A 15,425-nucleotide genomic window follows, 5' to 3' on the forward strand; every position below is an offset into this window, starting at 1 on the left:
ATAGAAATTCTTTCAAAAGTTTATTGCGAAAGAGATATGAGTATTTCTATTATTATCGACGTGTAATTTAATTTTTTTTAATATTATTTCAAGATAAAGAACAATCGAGATTCGAAGAAATTTAAAATCGACAAATCCATAAAAATCATTCGTTTATCGGTAGTTTCGAGTGGTTACGATGATGACCGAGCGACTACCGAAGTCACCCGAGTGGCTGCCGGAAATCTACGACGAACAGGCGCGAAAACTACCGAAGCTGTTCGCGCGAAAGCCGTTAAGTCTTGATCAGTCGGAGTCCGTCGATCAATGAGTGTGGATCGTTAAGTTTTTCTCTGACACGTGTGCCTTTTCACCGTGATTAATCGCATAATCTACATAAATTTCTACATTTCCAAGAAGACAGTCGAAACATTTGATTTGATTGTACATTTGAATAATAAAAGAAGTCGTGGTCGTTGGTTGGCAGTGTGATTTTCTGACGTGGACCGACATAAAAGTTCTCGAACTTTTTTGTCAAGCATAAAAAGTGTTAGTGAGAGAAAGAAAAATATAAATTCGTGGAACTCGTGACTAGATAAATACATCTGAGAGACTACTGCGGAAAGTCACATTCAGTGACTATTGGGATGACAACAACGGAGAATTAATCGGTGAGTTGATTTCTCTTTGAATCTTTCCCGCCTCTTTTTTAAAAATTCAAACGACGTAAAAAAGAAAAAGAAGAATTATGCGTTTCTTCTTCGTCTTTAAACAGCATTCAATAGATTAGATATTAGGTATTTCCGTTTCTATATCATAAACAATTTTGTTATCATGTCATTAATATTGCATGTACAAATTATACGTTTTGCAATAATTAGGACGTGACTAATCTTCCATTTCGTATCTTTAAAAATGTTAATTTGTATATGCAAGTTTCCATTAGTGACGGTAAGTACTAAAATCGTCAAAATAAATTTTTAAAAATTTTCCAACGAGTTTTGTAGTACGTAATAATATAAATTTTTAGAGAAAGTACGTTACTAGACAAACTTTTTGCATTCAAATTATGGAACGTAGAAAAACGTTATGAGTTACATGCGTTATCCTAACGGTCGTTTTTGGGATGTTTCATTTTCGTAGAAAATATCGTAAAATTGTTGTAAAAAAGATATTTGTTAGATTTAATTTTGAACTAATTTTTTTTGTATTGGCACACTCTGGCAGGATGATATGATTTTCTATTGCGTACTTCGAACAATTTTTCAAATATTTTCTCTCCTTATCTGTCTCGCAAAGTGTTCCGCAATAAACCTAGACAATAAACTTCTTGACAGACGTCACACATAAATTGTCTTATGATTTCGTAGGATACTTATCGTTCTGATAAAGCTTTTACAGATTTCTATTTACCAATGCGCTAATATCTCGAAATTTCTCGTTAATTATCGCCATTAGATTCGCATAATGTAAATATGGCGACGTTGCACATATTTTAAAGTACGAAAGCGTTTTTTTATATAACCTAATAATGTGCACTTTTTGTAACGTTTCAGGGTTAAATAATCAATTATATCGCTTTTATCGATAAAATTTATGATTTCCGTGATGGCAGATATTCACCGGCATTTTTTTTCCATTTTTCGCAGAATCTTTATCACGCAACTATACGTACTCACCTTGAGGTGCTAAAAACTTCCATTTGTTTTAAATTGATAAAAAGCTGGCTGGTTTGATTTATTCTTGATAATAAATACCTACGTTATCGAGAAAATATTTCGAATTATTTGTCTGCTCCCGAATCGTTTTCGAGATTTCGTAAAGCCCAAAAACCAAACAATAATGTAAATTCGCTGAGCAACGATGCATTATGTGAAGTTTAACAACAATTTCTGTAACAATTGCAATTTTTGCAATGGATTATTATATAATAGTCCTATATATTATACTAATAATCCAATTATTAATATAACAATATTTAGGTAAGGGAAAAAATAAGTTGGGGAATGTTGGCCGCTATCTTGTCCCTATGATAATTCCCTATAATAACTATTTAGTAATTAATCGTTATGAATTGTTAGAAATAGCAAATACAAAAAAGTATACGGGTTAAATATTCAATATAAACTGGTAAATTTTATTCGAAGAACCAGTAGTCAAATAGAGAGCGACAACCGTCGGCAGTTTGCATGGCTTAGTTCGTGTTTGAAGTTTCCCTTTTAGTATTTCTGGTTTCCCGGCTCTATAAACGTCGCGAATCCCGTGTTTGTACAAGAATCAATCACAGGTGGTCTTTTGACAGCCGTGTTTCTTACGTAAAACAGGAGAAAATAAATTAAGCGTTTCGCAACGAACGTATGGGCATGGGGTTACAATTTATAAAATAAAAAGAGGAAAATAAAAATAGGTTATGTTAATCCTAAAATTCAGAAGAATATGGTCAAAACTGAAAATCAAAAATTTCAAGCTTCATTCATACAAAAAAGAAGATAATATCAAGAAGCGGTGGTTCTTATAATAATTCCCCAGAAATTCTCTGTTCTATTCATAAATTTAAATACCACTCGATCTCAAGAAATAACATTCGCAAATCATAGGTAAATATTAATCATGGTGGTTAATATAAATCCTATAATCCGTGGCATAAATTTAAATTCAATATTAACTGCAATTTATATCCCCGCTTTTCCTAACGTATAAAATTTTGTAGTTTCAGCCAGTGTACCCTAGCTGAGTACTGGTCTAACTATCGATGTCGTTAGAACGTAATTTCGACAGCAAGTAAACAAACCGTGCGCGACCTTTCCATCTTGAATTTTGTTTATCTTCGTCTGAACGCGCTCGTCGTTTCTCTACGCGGCCATTTTTTTCGTCTGCCGTTCCGGGAATACAATCGAACCAAGGCACCTGTCGCGACCACGTGCGTTCTAACACGCTCGTGTTATGTGTAAAAATAGTTTTTTTTACGGTCGCTGCCGGGTAGTCCGTTAGTTGACAAAGTTTATGACCGGCGATCTGCCTGACGACTGGAATAATAATTATAAGACAGTCACCGACTGGATTTAAGCTCATATATCCGTCAGCCATATTGAATCTGACGTTTCTGATGTGCTTAACCTCTCAAGCCGGTTCAACGTAACGTATAAACGTATATACGACAATATAGCGCGAAATTATCTGCTCGATGAGTTAATGTTTTTTGATTCGACTGTTCAGTCAGAGTGATGTGCGCTGAATTAAAAAAAGTCTTTCAGTTAAAAAATTAATTTTTATCGGGTAATAAATAATTTACTCTTACTCAAACGATAAAAAGAGTAATTACTGTAATCATAAAATTTTTAAATGTAATCAGGTAATTGCAATTGCAGAATTATAGTTCGCATTTTGATCACATAATTTCTTAATTGTAACGCTTAGATAATTAGGTATTCGTCGATAATTAAGCAAGTTATTAGTGATGAAATTGTTAGAGGTTGAATAGAAGAAAGAATATAGAAGAACATAGAATTGTAAGTAAGGTAGAAATTCTAATTTCGTAATTTATCAAGCAAATAAGGCTTGGTATGCTATCAATGGGTATAACTTTGAGCACTATCTTATCCAGTTTAGGCTGGCTGTTATCGAATCGGCTCTTTTGAACATTCTCATTCATCTTTTTCTTTCGTTCTTCTTGTTCCTATTGAACTTGCAACACACGGGCTATTGCAGATTCTCGGACACTTTCGCTGTCGGCCGAGTTTTTGCTTGTCAGATGTGTGTCTGTATATGTGAGCAAATATCCTGGCCTTGATTTGAAAATCTGGGCCGCGTTGCATGTCGTATCGGTGCTATAATCAGGCTGTGTACAATGACTGGTTGCATATGCTTATCTTCCACTTTTTTCTATCCATTGAATGCGAATTCATTTTGTCCCGTGTACCAACATAATTAAATCATCTGTGTACTGTACAATTCATCATGTACAATATTAAAAAATACCTTTGCTTGGGTGATCTTATGAGGAGAAGAGGATGGGTTAATTGGCCATTAGAACTGCTTTTTTTATAGGCTTGTTTCTATGGGCGTAATAATTCTTTAAGTTATAAATCTTTTAATTTAAATTTCAAGTTTCAAAATTTTTATTCTAAATGTCGGAATTTAAATTTCAAATTTCATAATTTAAATTCCAAGTTTCAAGATTTAAGTTAAAATTTCGAAATTTTAATTCTAAATTTCGGAATAAAAATTCTTAATTTTAGAATTTAAATTCTAAGTTTCAAAATTAAAATTTTAAACCTTGCAATTTAAAATCTGAATTTTCTAAATTTTTTAAATTCCAATACTCACAAAGTATACCAATAATTATGGAAAGGAAACCTGTACCATATAATATTCTTTGATTATTGACTCGTAAGGAAAGAAATATCCGGCAGACGTTTAGTTTTATCTGTACGGCTTAAATCTTCTGAATAAGTGACTTCGAGTATCTTTCTGCTCCGCTAATTAGGCGTTGCGTGGATTATTTAAAAAGAGGAATTTACGAGGAGTAATATCACGGTATAATTTCATATTAAATTGTCGACCTGCCTACCGCTATCGTGGCTTATCATTAATAAATAATTAACGACGCAAATAACGCTGCACGTTAGATTTTAAATAGTTGCCTTAATTACCGTGTTTCCATAAAGTAAAACGTGGAATTTAAATTCCACCAAGCTGTTCAACAGTTTCTGAAATTTTCTCTCTTCTTTTGTCCATCCGTAAGTAACATCTTTCATCGTTGGAGAAAATAGATATTGCAGAGTGTTCAAGGCTTTCAAGATGTGTGACTGTTAATTTCTCGCGAAACTTTCATTTCCTTATCCTATTCCCCGTTTTCGGGCTTCTCAGTTTGTCGTGGCAGATATTTATTATTGGAGGATAATTGACAAACCAGTTTCTGAATGAGTTGAATGGAAGTATTAATAATCATACACACGAAACGAATACCTTTTAGTTAAAAGACAAGTAAAAGACACTTTTTTTTCATTCTTGACTTTCTCTCGTGTATCGTACTGTGATTATTTAGTGAAACCAGTAATTTTAGGAGTCGATGACTGTAGTTGCTCTTATCTAAATATACATCATAAATTGGTTCAGCTTTGTCTTTCTCTAAATTAATATTAAACGTAACGTGTAAGATGTATGAATAGTTCTTTATATCTCAATAATTTGTATTCTAGCATTTACTGAACTTAATATTTAATATTTTGCATTATTCGATATTTAATATTTAATATTTTTTAATATTAATATTGTTTTATATTACTTAATATTTTGTATTTTAACAGTAATTTTATTCCTGTTTGGAAATAGCAGCGAGTGAATTTCAGACATACTTAAGATTCATAATTCAATTTTAAAAAGCGATTTCATATGCAAAAAATTTTTATAGTTGTAAATATTAGTTATTGCTAGTTACCCAATTATAGGCATTCGTTTACGGTGTGTTTAAGATACTAATAAGACTCGTACAATTTTTTAATTGCTCATAAATTGGTTAGAAATTGATATTATCTTTATAATATAAAACTGAATAATCGCACAAAGGTATATCTTCGAATGAGATTGATTATCTAACGGAATTATGTGAGATTTCGTTCTCTTGAAAATGTTTATCTACTGAATATCTGTATCATGTTTATGTTGTTTTATATATTTCCTTGTTGAAAGTATCCGCATTGTAATCTTATTATTGTGATAAAATGTGTGTCTGATATTGATTCACAGATCTACTGATTTACACACATTTAATGATTCACAGAATTATGTAAATCTCTTATATTGTATCTGTGCCTTACTTTTTAATTATCAATTGTAGAAAGACTCCGTATTAGTGGTTGTTGAAATTGTTTAATACTTTCACGAGTCGAACAAGGAAAAATTTGTGTCAATAGTATTGTGCAAACAGTATGACATACGTAGTGAGAAGAAAGATTATATCAGTAAGATTAAAAAATAATTGGATGAGATATGCGATACGTACGATGTATTTCTTGCAGATATGAACCGTGGTGGCGCTAGTGAGTTAAACAGAAGGTCGCTTTAAGACTGCCTTAAGACACCTATCCGTAAAAGAGTTAATTTTACTATTTTACTAACAATAGAAAACTATACTATGTTATTTAAAAAATGATAGTAATCTTGAAAACCTATACATAAAAAATTAGATTTAAAATTATACTATATAATTTTCTACACGCGTAAAATCTGTCCAGGGGTATTTATAGGTTATTTAATGTGGATAACATTATTGATCCGCCTTGTGTATTTAATACACGCACATTACCAACATCAAAGTAGGAAAATACAAAAATTTATCTTCGAAGATGAACTTCGCCTACAATATTGTCTGTAACTCGACTAAGGAAATCGTCTCAAGTATGAGTGAGAGGCGTGGTTTGTGGATAGGATCCAATATAAACATGAGTTAGGCTAATATTCGTTGATGCCTGTCTCAGTTCCGTGTTATTCTTCGCCGCATTCGCACGAAATGGCTCGACGTATGATCGACTGTGCTGTTATGGCACGCGTCATTGGAACTCAAGTCAGTAAGATAAGAGGTTAACAAAGGAACAAATCAGTATTTTAAATTTACTATTGACTATCGATTCTTGTACCTCTGTTAAATTGTGCCAAAAGTGATCTACAGAATGCATAAATGCATATTAATACGATACAATTATAAAAGTATGGCGCGTGTATTTCCCTCGTTGGTCGTAGCGATCGTATCTAGAAATCAGACAATATAATATCGCATGACGAATATAGCCAGCTAATCGCAACGAGAGTGAGTGAGATAGAGCGATAACAAGCGTCGCACAAACCTCAAAGCATTGGCGTAGATACTCGCGATAAGCCTCGGAACTGTACTATGCGTTGCAGATAAGAAGTCCGCTGTTTCGAAATTTGAATCGTATACTTTGTTGAAAGTTTTATGTCTTACAAAGGGAAATTAGATTTCGTATACTTGATTTTGATTGTGCCCTTTCCGAGGTATTCTTGAAAACAGAAAATAGGTATTACAGAAAGATGCGAGGAACACGAGTATGTACTATGCGTTGCAAAGAAGTCCGATGTTTCGGCACAGAAACAAGGGGGATATTCCACTCGCTCGTAGTTCCCACTCTTCCTTGATACTACCGAAACCACTATCTTCAGGTTCGGTAACATTATATGTTAACATAGGCATAAAATATCTGTAAAATTCCTATAATCGAATAATACATTGCAAGCCTGCGAACATGGGAATAATACTGCACAAGCAAAACATGATTATTTTCATTTATACTTCGAAAATATCGAACAGATATTTAATACGTGTACGAAATATAAGTATAGTTAAATAAAATTAGGATATGATCATTCGTCGGAAGAATCTGAAATTAATGCTTTACGGATGAGTCTACGCTCTTGCATATATTTCTTCGTCTGTCTCACTTTGTCTCGATTGTTTCATTCATTTTCTTTGTTACATGATACTATATGATCAGGCTAATAGGAAGGGATCATTTGCACCAATAAAAGCAGCCCGTTTACTCTAGTCCTGCGATGACGTTAGAACGAGTGCGTTGGTGAGGGTTAGTGGGTATTAGATGCTACGTTTTGCTCAGTGGACTTCTTCTCTGCAACGCACAGTACATCTCTCGGATACGAAGATTCTGCATCTTATGTCGGTATGTGTCACGGCGTGTGTGAGGATTTCGAATAGAAATTAGGCGTTGCAAACAGAAAGTACTGTCGTTCTGTGGGACATCTCGGCAAGGCACAGTATGTTTACGCACACTGTACATTGTGTACCAGTAGCGTAGAACGCAAGGAATGATCGGGACGGGTTAATAGCAACTTGGTACACAGAAGTAACTGTTACGTCTAGATTCAACGTGGAGTTTGCATGATTGCCGATCATCGTGTCTACGGGTAGATGTGAAAACTAAAAACGTTGCACCAAAGAAGTGGGAAACGGTAACTGCACTCGGTGATGGCTCACATAGACCGCAACGAAATGCACGTTACAGTTGGAAAATAATATATTACCGAGCGATTTCAGTCAGTGAAACTTCTTTTCCGGAACTTTGTTTCTCGTATGAATAATTTCTATGCCTTCGTTTGCATCCACAACGGTTAACATGGTCGTGTGCATGCATCTCCGATCACGATAATTTTGGATTAATCATAGTATAATTAGATCAACGTATTAAAAGTTAAGATATATTTGAAATAGTTGGAAATAGAAAATTCTGAATGTTGTAGGCAAATTTATTTTAAAAATTTGTTAGTTCCTTTGGGAGATTAGAGTAAATTGGAAATCAAAAAATGTAATATTTCTTATTTTTTTATTATCAATATTTATAAATGTATTATAATGTATTTGTAAATGGTATTATAAATGTCGAATTTTTCTTTCTTTTTTTTAATTTGTTTGGTATCGTGTTTCTTGTTTAATTGTTAATAACCATCATTTCTACATTATAATTACAAATTATATGGATTTAGTACAATTCGGTTGTGTTTTATAATTTATTGTTTCATAATTCAGATTTAAAAATCTGTTTTTATTTATTTATTTATTTATTTGATATATTAAATTCATATATACACTATCATTAAAGAATGAATAAATAAGTAAAGAAATCATTCATTAAATAATGAATATGTTTAATATTTTTCTTATGTATTCTGAGTGATTGAATTTTTATTGTTATACAATTAAGTAAATTAACTATTTAGCTTCCGCTTCGCGACTATTTCCGGTCTGAGATTTAAAGAAGATACAAACTGTGTTACGCAAAACACGAACCCCAGCTTGATAAAACTTTTCGTATTAGGGAACATAAAATTTTTATGCGTTTCTTTAGAGGGATAGACCAGTATTATATTTCACGATTCTTGGCTTCGTTTATGACTTGTAAACGCGGCCACTTTACCTGGTAAAGAGCGAGAAAAGATTATAAAAACGAAATAATGCGAAAGTATGTTCCGGCTCACTTTGTTGCAGATTCGAGTGGAAAAAATGAAAAGAGAAAATCCTTGAACGTGAATAGAAATAAACTATGAATCTTGCGGTACATTGGCGTACAGTTCGGTTCGTTTCATGCGTGACAACGTGACATATATATTATATTCCTCAATTTTCACTATATCGGAAATAATTAAAATAAAAGACACAGAAATTTCAAAAAGAACTTTATAAGAAAAATTTAATTTTGCATAACTATTTTATATTTATCTAATTCTCTCTATATTTCAGGTAACTATTTTAATAACTATTTACATGTTTCATCCTTTTGGCTATAAGAATATATTTAACACTTGAAATCCATTTACAAAGTCAGTTCTAAAGCTAGACAAGTTCAGTTACTTTTTTAGGTTAAGACTCTCTCCTTAGTGATATATGATTTTATCACTAGCTGCAATCTATCATAAAAACGCAAAACTTGCACTTATCTACCTGTATAGAAAATCCCTATAAAGGCATATATCCGCCAAGCGTGTGTTGGCAGCCATGATTTATGCAGGAACGATTAAGTAATACGTTTGTTCCTGATCCGTTTACGTAAGTGCGGATGGAGAGAAAGACGCACGAGGAACGCGGTTTACATGGCTGCGTGTTCGTATGCGCGCGCATGCGTATAAGTATTTGCGAGAAATGCCGGCGACGAGCGAAAGAGAGAGAGCGGCTTTCGATTCTATTTTTCTCGATATTGTCAAGGTTGCGGGAATTTGTCGCCGCGTGGCAGCATTTTGCATGCGACACGAAACAGACGCGTAGGATGCACCGTTATTCGCCCTGCGATGCAGATCCCGCAATAGGTAAATGCACAAGTCGGTCTCTGCCTTCATACAGATCGTTTAGCATCCTCTCGAGCGGTGTTCGTTTAAAGGAATAAAGCGTGTACAGTTATACCTCGTATCGTGGATTACACGTATATAACAAATGCTCATTTCGGATATGAAATATCTCGGTATAGGGTAAATTATGTTTGCGAATTCTATCGATTTTTAGGTTAGGTTGGATTATGAAGCTAAACAGGGTGGGAAAAAAGAGGGCCGCTGAAGTGGACTCTTGTCTATAGCCGAGAAACGTATCCTAACGTGGAAAGTATTGAACCAGTACGACAGCATATCCTTTCTGGGCGACCTGCGGCTCGTAAAGACGATCTGACCAAGAAAAAGTGAACTCTTGCGGGTTACGTTTTACAGTTACACAATCGACGGCTATTTTCAACCCGACTTCCTTCGAACTAGTGCGTTTAAGTTTACCCAGGTTCTCTCTGTTCTTTTGTTGATATTATTCGAACTCTGCTGCTCGTTTTTGAAGTATTCTATATTCTGTGTTAAAACTTCCTGACCTATGTTGCGCTAATAAAATTTGGGATTCTATAATTTTGAAAAAATGTCAAAAGAAAGAAGTTTATTTGAATTAAGTAGTAAATCTTACGTTTTCTTTCTTGTATTTTCAATAAATTGTTTATGGTGTTTGTAGTATTTGCGGTTTTCTCTATAACCGCAAAATTCTCTATAATTTTCTCTATAAGCAATTAAAATTTGCCAGGATTCCATTATTATTTATCCAGACGAAAAGGATTTTGCGATAAAAATAAGTTGGGAACCCCTGTTCCATCTAGTGATTATTATTGCAAAGTTTCTAGTTCTCTAGATCTTTTCCTCTAGTTTTTTTTTCATCAAAGTAACGATAATTGGACGTGTTGAGTGGAAATAATTTTTAATCTTCTTTGGATTCCGAAGTCCTGGTTCCATTTTCTCAATGTTTATTTAAATTCCCCAGAATTATTCTCTAGGCTAAAAAAGATACCAGGATTAATGAACCATTTTCTACGGCAATTTTCAACTTTCCAAACTTTCTTAAGATACTTAAAGTATCGTTAAGTTTTAAATTCCGAGTAAAAATTATATTTATCCTTTTGTATTTATCAGAACTTTCTCAATGCTTATTTTTCTCAATGCTAGGTTTTCCCCTAGACTGGCCAGGTCTTTTCCTTACCGGATCATCGTACGTGTTACTATTCTTGATGCACTTGCGTTAGAAGTTCGTGGAATGTGTGTCCTCATGCGAATTTTCAATCGAATAGAAAAGAATGGTCGATCGTGACTGTTGGATGAACGAGATCTACTGGATTGACGAGATCTACCAGATCGATTGTTGGCGTTGCAACCTGTCTCAAATATAATGGGAGTGGAATTTGCAGGGATTGGGATCGGTGATCGATGCGTTTACTTATAGATCATCGGCTGATCTCTTTCTCTCTTCAGTTTTATAGATCTCCCTTTCTGTCTCCCTCGACCAATGTCGAGTTCGTGACTTTGTCAGAACCACGATCGCTGCTAGTTCTAGGTTCTTGAAGCTGTTCACTGGAAACCAATTCCTGATACCTTAGATTTCTTACTTCCAGCTTCTTTAGTTTCCGTGATAGAAATCGCTTTTGACAAACATATGTCATATGGTATAACGTATTATAAAGGGTGTCTCAAAATTCACGCAAGTAATTTTGATAGAAAACACAGGTTTTTAATTCAAAATTGTAAATATTATTCAACAATGAAGACACGTTGTTCATCCCGAATTATCAGCTGTCACGCTTTCTTCTTTTTTTTCGTTGGCAACACTTTACCGCACAAATGGCGCAAAATTCAAATCTTGCGTGAATTTTGGGACACCCTATTTCATATATGTATTTATAAAATAATTCAGTACTGTGTTTAAGGATTGAAAAAAATATTCAACTATTTTTATTCAATTTTTTGCATTGTTATGTCAATTATTTGAGACTTACTCCTATTTCCACATTTTTTGGCTATCAAAACGAGGTCGAAACGAGGTTCGAGGTGAAATAAAATTCTCATAAAATTTCCTAGCTCTCGTGTAATATCTCAGACACATACAGTGGGTGATTACAATTAGCAACATAAAACGTGGAAGTTTTAAATTACTTGTTCTTTGACCACACTGTACATTGCTTTCACCGTATTTGCTATAGCCGTTGGTGAGCAAATACTTTTGAGTGTAGTGTATGTGGGTCCTTAGTCCACGCTAAGTGTTTCGCTTGAAACCTACGTAGGAGTTTACAGTAATCAGAAAGACAATTTAGAAAATCTCAGCTCCTTTAGCCATCTTGTTTCTTGAATAATTTAAATTCCTGAATTTCTCTTGACATTTAAATCGACATTGCAATTTATAATTTTCTTGGTAGTAAAATTGGTACTATAACTACGTGCCATATACAGATAATATATATAATAAATAATACGAATAATACAATGGAAAACAGTAAATTATCTCTTTCTGTTAATTTTCTACGATAATTTTAGTAATGCCATCCACCGACTATTTGCTAAAGGCACATGAAAATTCACCTTCCTCTCACTCCATGGAAAGTTTGTAATAGCATGAAGAGGACACCTCTATTGTCCTACGCCGTAATGTGTCATCGTTATCGCGACGAAATAAAAATCACTATTCATTTCAAGTCGAACGTCTTGAGATATGAGATAACGCCTTGTTATATGCAGTTATCTCTCCATTATTTAGCGCTGCCGAGCCTGTTGTCTAATCGCTTCTAATTACTAGGTAGCATTTTATTTTACAAATTTGTAGTTATCACGATGGGCATTAACCACGAGGATATTTCCAACGAATTCTATTCGTCGAGCAATTTTCTTCGTTGCAGAATAACGCGTTAGCTTTATGCAGAATTTATGTAGAATTTTCATAGTACTTACACTTAGAGGTATACAACGTATTTCCACAATAATTTTATAACGGCATTATCGATACGCTAGTGTTACAGTAATATAGTGGTATCGTGATCTTGGATAAATTGTATATAGTCCATATACTAGAGACCATGATCACGTTATCATGTTCTTATATCATGATACCGATGATTCCCAGTTATCCTGATTTTTTTACAATCCTTAAAATGGTATTATGTGCTATGTCTTTATATCTTGTTTTTGCTGTAATACCCGTAGCACGATCTGGTATCGTATTTTTCTAATAATACAGTATGTTAATTACAACACGAACGGATTGCAAAATTGCAGAAAACAAAGCACTAGGATTTCTGGCATCTGGCATCCTTATCAATCATTTTCTCCGGCGTCAACCTTAAAAACCGCTTAATTGCCGTTTTAACGTCGCAGAAGTAGATGTAATCTCAAGCAATAAATTCCCTCATGGCTCGTAATAGTTTCATCTTTATTGTGTTTGCCGTCTGAAAAGTGGGAGATCAGAAAAAAGTATGTGATAACCGTCTTCAGGTTGAATAGTAACCAGACATACTTTGCAATCCCCACTGCAAGAGTTGTAAGATAACTGTAATAATTCATGTCACTGCAAGAGCAAACATTGTAGAAGTGTCTACAATACACGTTTCTAGAGCTCGTTATATCAAAAGCAACAAAGTTTATTAAAAATAATACCGGCGTCATACTCGATTTACAATTGGTTTGAGGTTAGGAGCTATATTCAATCCTGAGAACATCAACACGTATGTAGGTACTGTACATGATTTCAAGAAAGTGAATTTTACGAATTCCTGAATCATTTCTTCAGATTCAATTATATTTTTCGATAATTTCTGGAGAAATTTAATCACTTATACATCGTAACGCAGAGATCATAACCTTTTTTGAGGTTATGTAACTTTTCGTGGAGGTCTCGTTACTCTTCATTAATTTGTACCTATGTATTATTTACATACATTAATTTGTTGGGAATATGAAATAAGGAATTGTGTGAAAGGCCATTACGACTAATCGAGAATAATTTTGGGCTTCTGAGTCTTTATTCCCCGAACGCAATTTTTCTTCGGCCATATTACGAACTCGGGATCCGACGTTATTTCTGTTGAAAGAGAAGTGTCCGAATTTAAATCAGAGAGGTGTTCATTAAAATTCAGGATCAAGCCGGATGACCGTCTCGTTAACTCGTTTCTCTGCTCCTCCTCTTCTTTTCATAAACAATTTTTTTCCCAACCTCTTCACGATGACCTTAAATTCTCGTTGCATATTTTCTCGATTTACCAGGCACAGGGAAATCGAATCTGAATCCCTCGAATCGTAATTAGAACGAGTTTCTCCCTCTTTCTTTCTCCGCAAACCGGAAGTCGCTGCGTCACTGATTTCGATGCGTTCCGCACGACTTATTCTAGCGATCTCTTTAGTATTGTTTCTTAGTGGAATATCCCAGTGAAATTTTAAGCGAGCATAACCTCACTTATGAAATCTTCCAATTCTTTCAAAAAATTCAATGAAAATTTTTGGCAACGGTTTAGCGATGACTTTGATGATCCTTGTCAGGCAAGTTATTATAAAAAGCACCTAAGCTGTTAAGAATTAATTAAGAATTTTCTATTTTTAGTTCCTTCCAGGTCCTTTCAAAGTCCTCATCGCGTAATTATTTGTTTAAATTCCATTTTTCTTCCTTTTGGTAACTAAGGGAGTACTTGATGAAAAATATTAAAATTCTCATTTTGTTTTTCGTTGGAAATAGTTTTGGCATAATTTCATTTTATTTTACCATAGTCTCTATCATCCGAGAATGCCATGATGATATAGAATTAATTGGCGAAATAATTTATAGCGCTAATTTATATCCTTTTCGATTTGCTGCTCTCAATTAATCGCTTTTTAATAGTGGTGACACTGTGGTTTCAGTCTGCGTGCTGGTGTAAAAAGTGGTAGGAGCTGGATTATCCAGAGCAATCTTGAGTTGGATTCGCGTATCGCTTTCTTCAGAAAAACGAAGAGAAAAAAGAGACCGACAACTGCGTCTAATCATAGAGATGGTTTCTGATGTTGGTCGGTCCTGTTAAGAACACCTTTCTGTCCGTTCGACCGAGCTAAAACTCTGTGTCGTTTCATAGAAACTGGACCAATCCGACGGACGTTTTACAAGTTTTTATGCGAGGCGTAAAATACTGGGTTTGCACGGTGTAAAAAGTACTCTATACAGCTCTATCTCTAACGTCAATATTGCTTTTTGATACGAAAATTATATTTTAATGACACTAGTTCGTAAATTCTGTTATTGAGAATAGACTTAAGGATCTTTTCTTTTCCTATATCGAGTTTATCCTGGGAATAAAAAGAAATGAATATGGAATTAAAGATAGAATCCATACTAATAACAGAATAATAATAAGGGGATAATTTTAATAATATAATTATTTTATTTCAACAATAATTCGTATTAGCGTTGTTGAGAATGGACTTAAGGATAAGTGTTCTCCAGTTCCTCTTCTTTTATTATGTTCAATTTATTTCAAGAATAGCGATCAGAATAAGGAGAATAATTTTTTATCTCCTGTCTCTATGCGTGCATTGAAAACTCGCTTAAGGTGGATTTTCAATTTCCAGCGATTTTCATTTCCGGGAATTAAATTGGGCGTCCAATTTGATGTCTT

At 34.0% G+C, this 15,425-nt stretch overlaps 1 protein-coding gene across 1 annotated transcript in view; it reads left to right on the forward strand.

Moving 5' to 3' along the window:
- Positions 1-304: 304 nt before the first annotated feature.
- LOC108549933 (cordon-bleu protein-like 1) overlaps positions 305-15,425 on the forward strand; it is a 71,190-nt gene continuing 56,069 nt past the window's right edge. Inside the window, exon 1 of the mRNA XM_017903512.1 lies at positions 305-650. The gene's annotated coding sequence lies outside the window, so the exon portion shown is untranslated. The remainder of the gene's footprint in view (positions 651-15,425) is intronic.

Source organism: Eufriesea mexicana, unplaced genomic scaffold (assembly GCF_001483705.2).
Source record: "Eufriesea mexicana isolate 0111107269 unplaced genomic scaffold, ASM148370v2 scaffold2340, whole genome shotgun sequence".
NCBI lineage: Eukaryota > Metazoa > Arthropoda > Insecta > Hymenoptera > Apidae > Eufriesea > Eufriesea mexicana.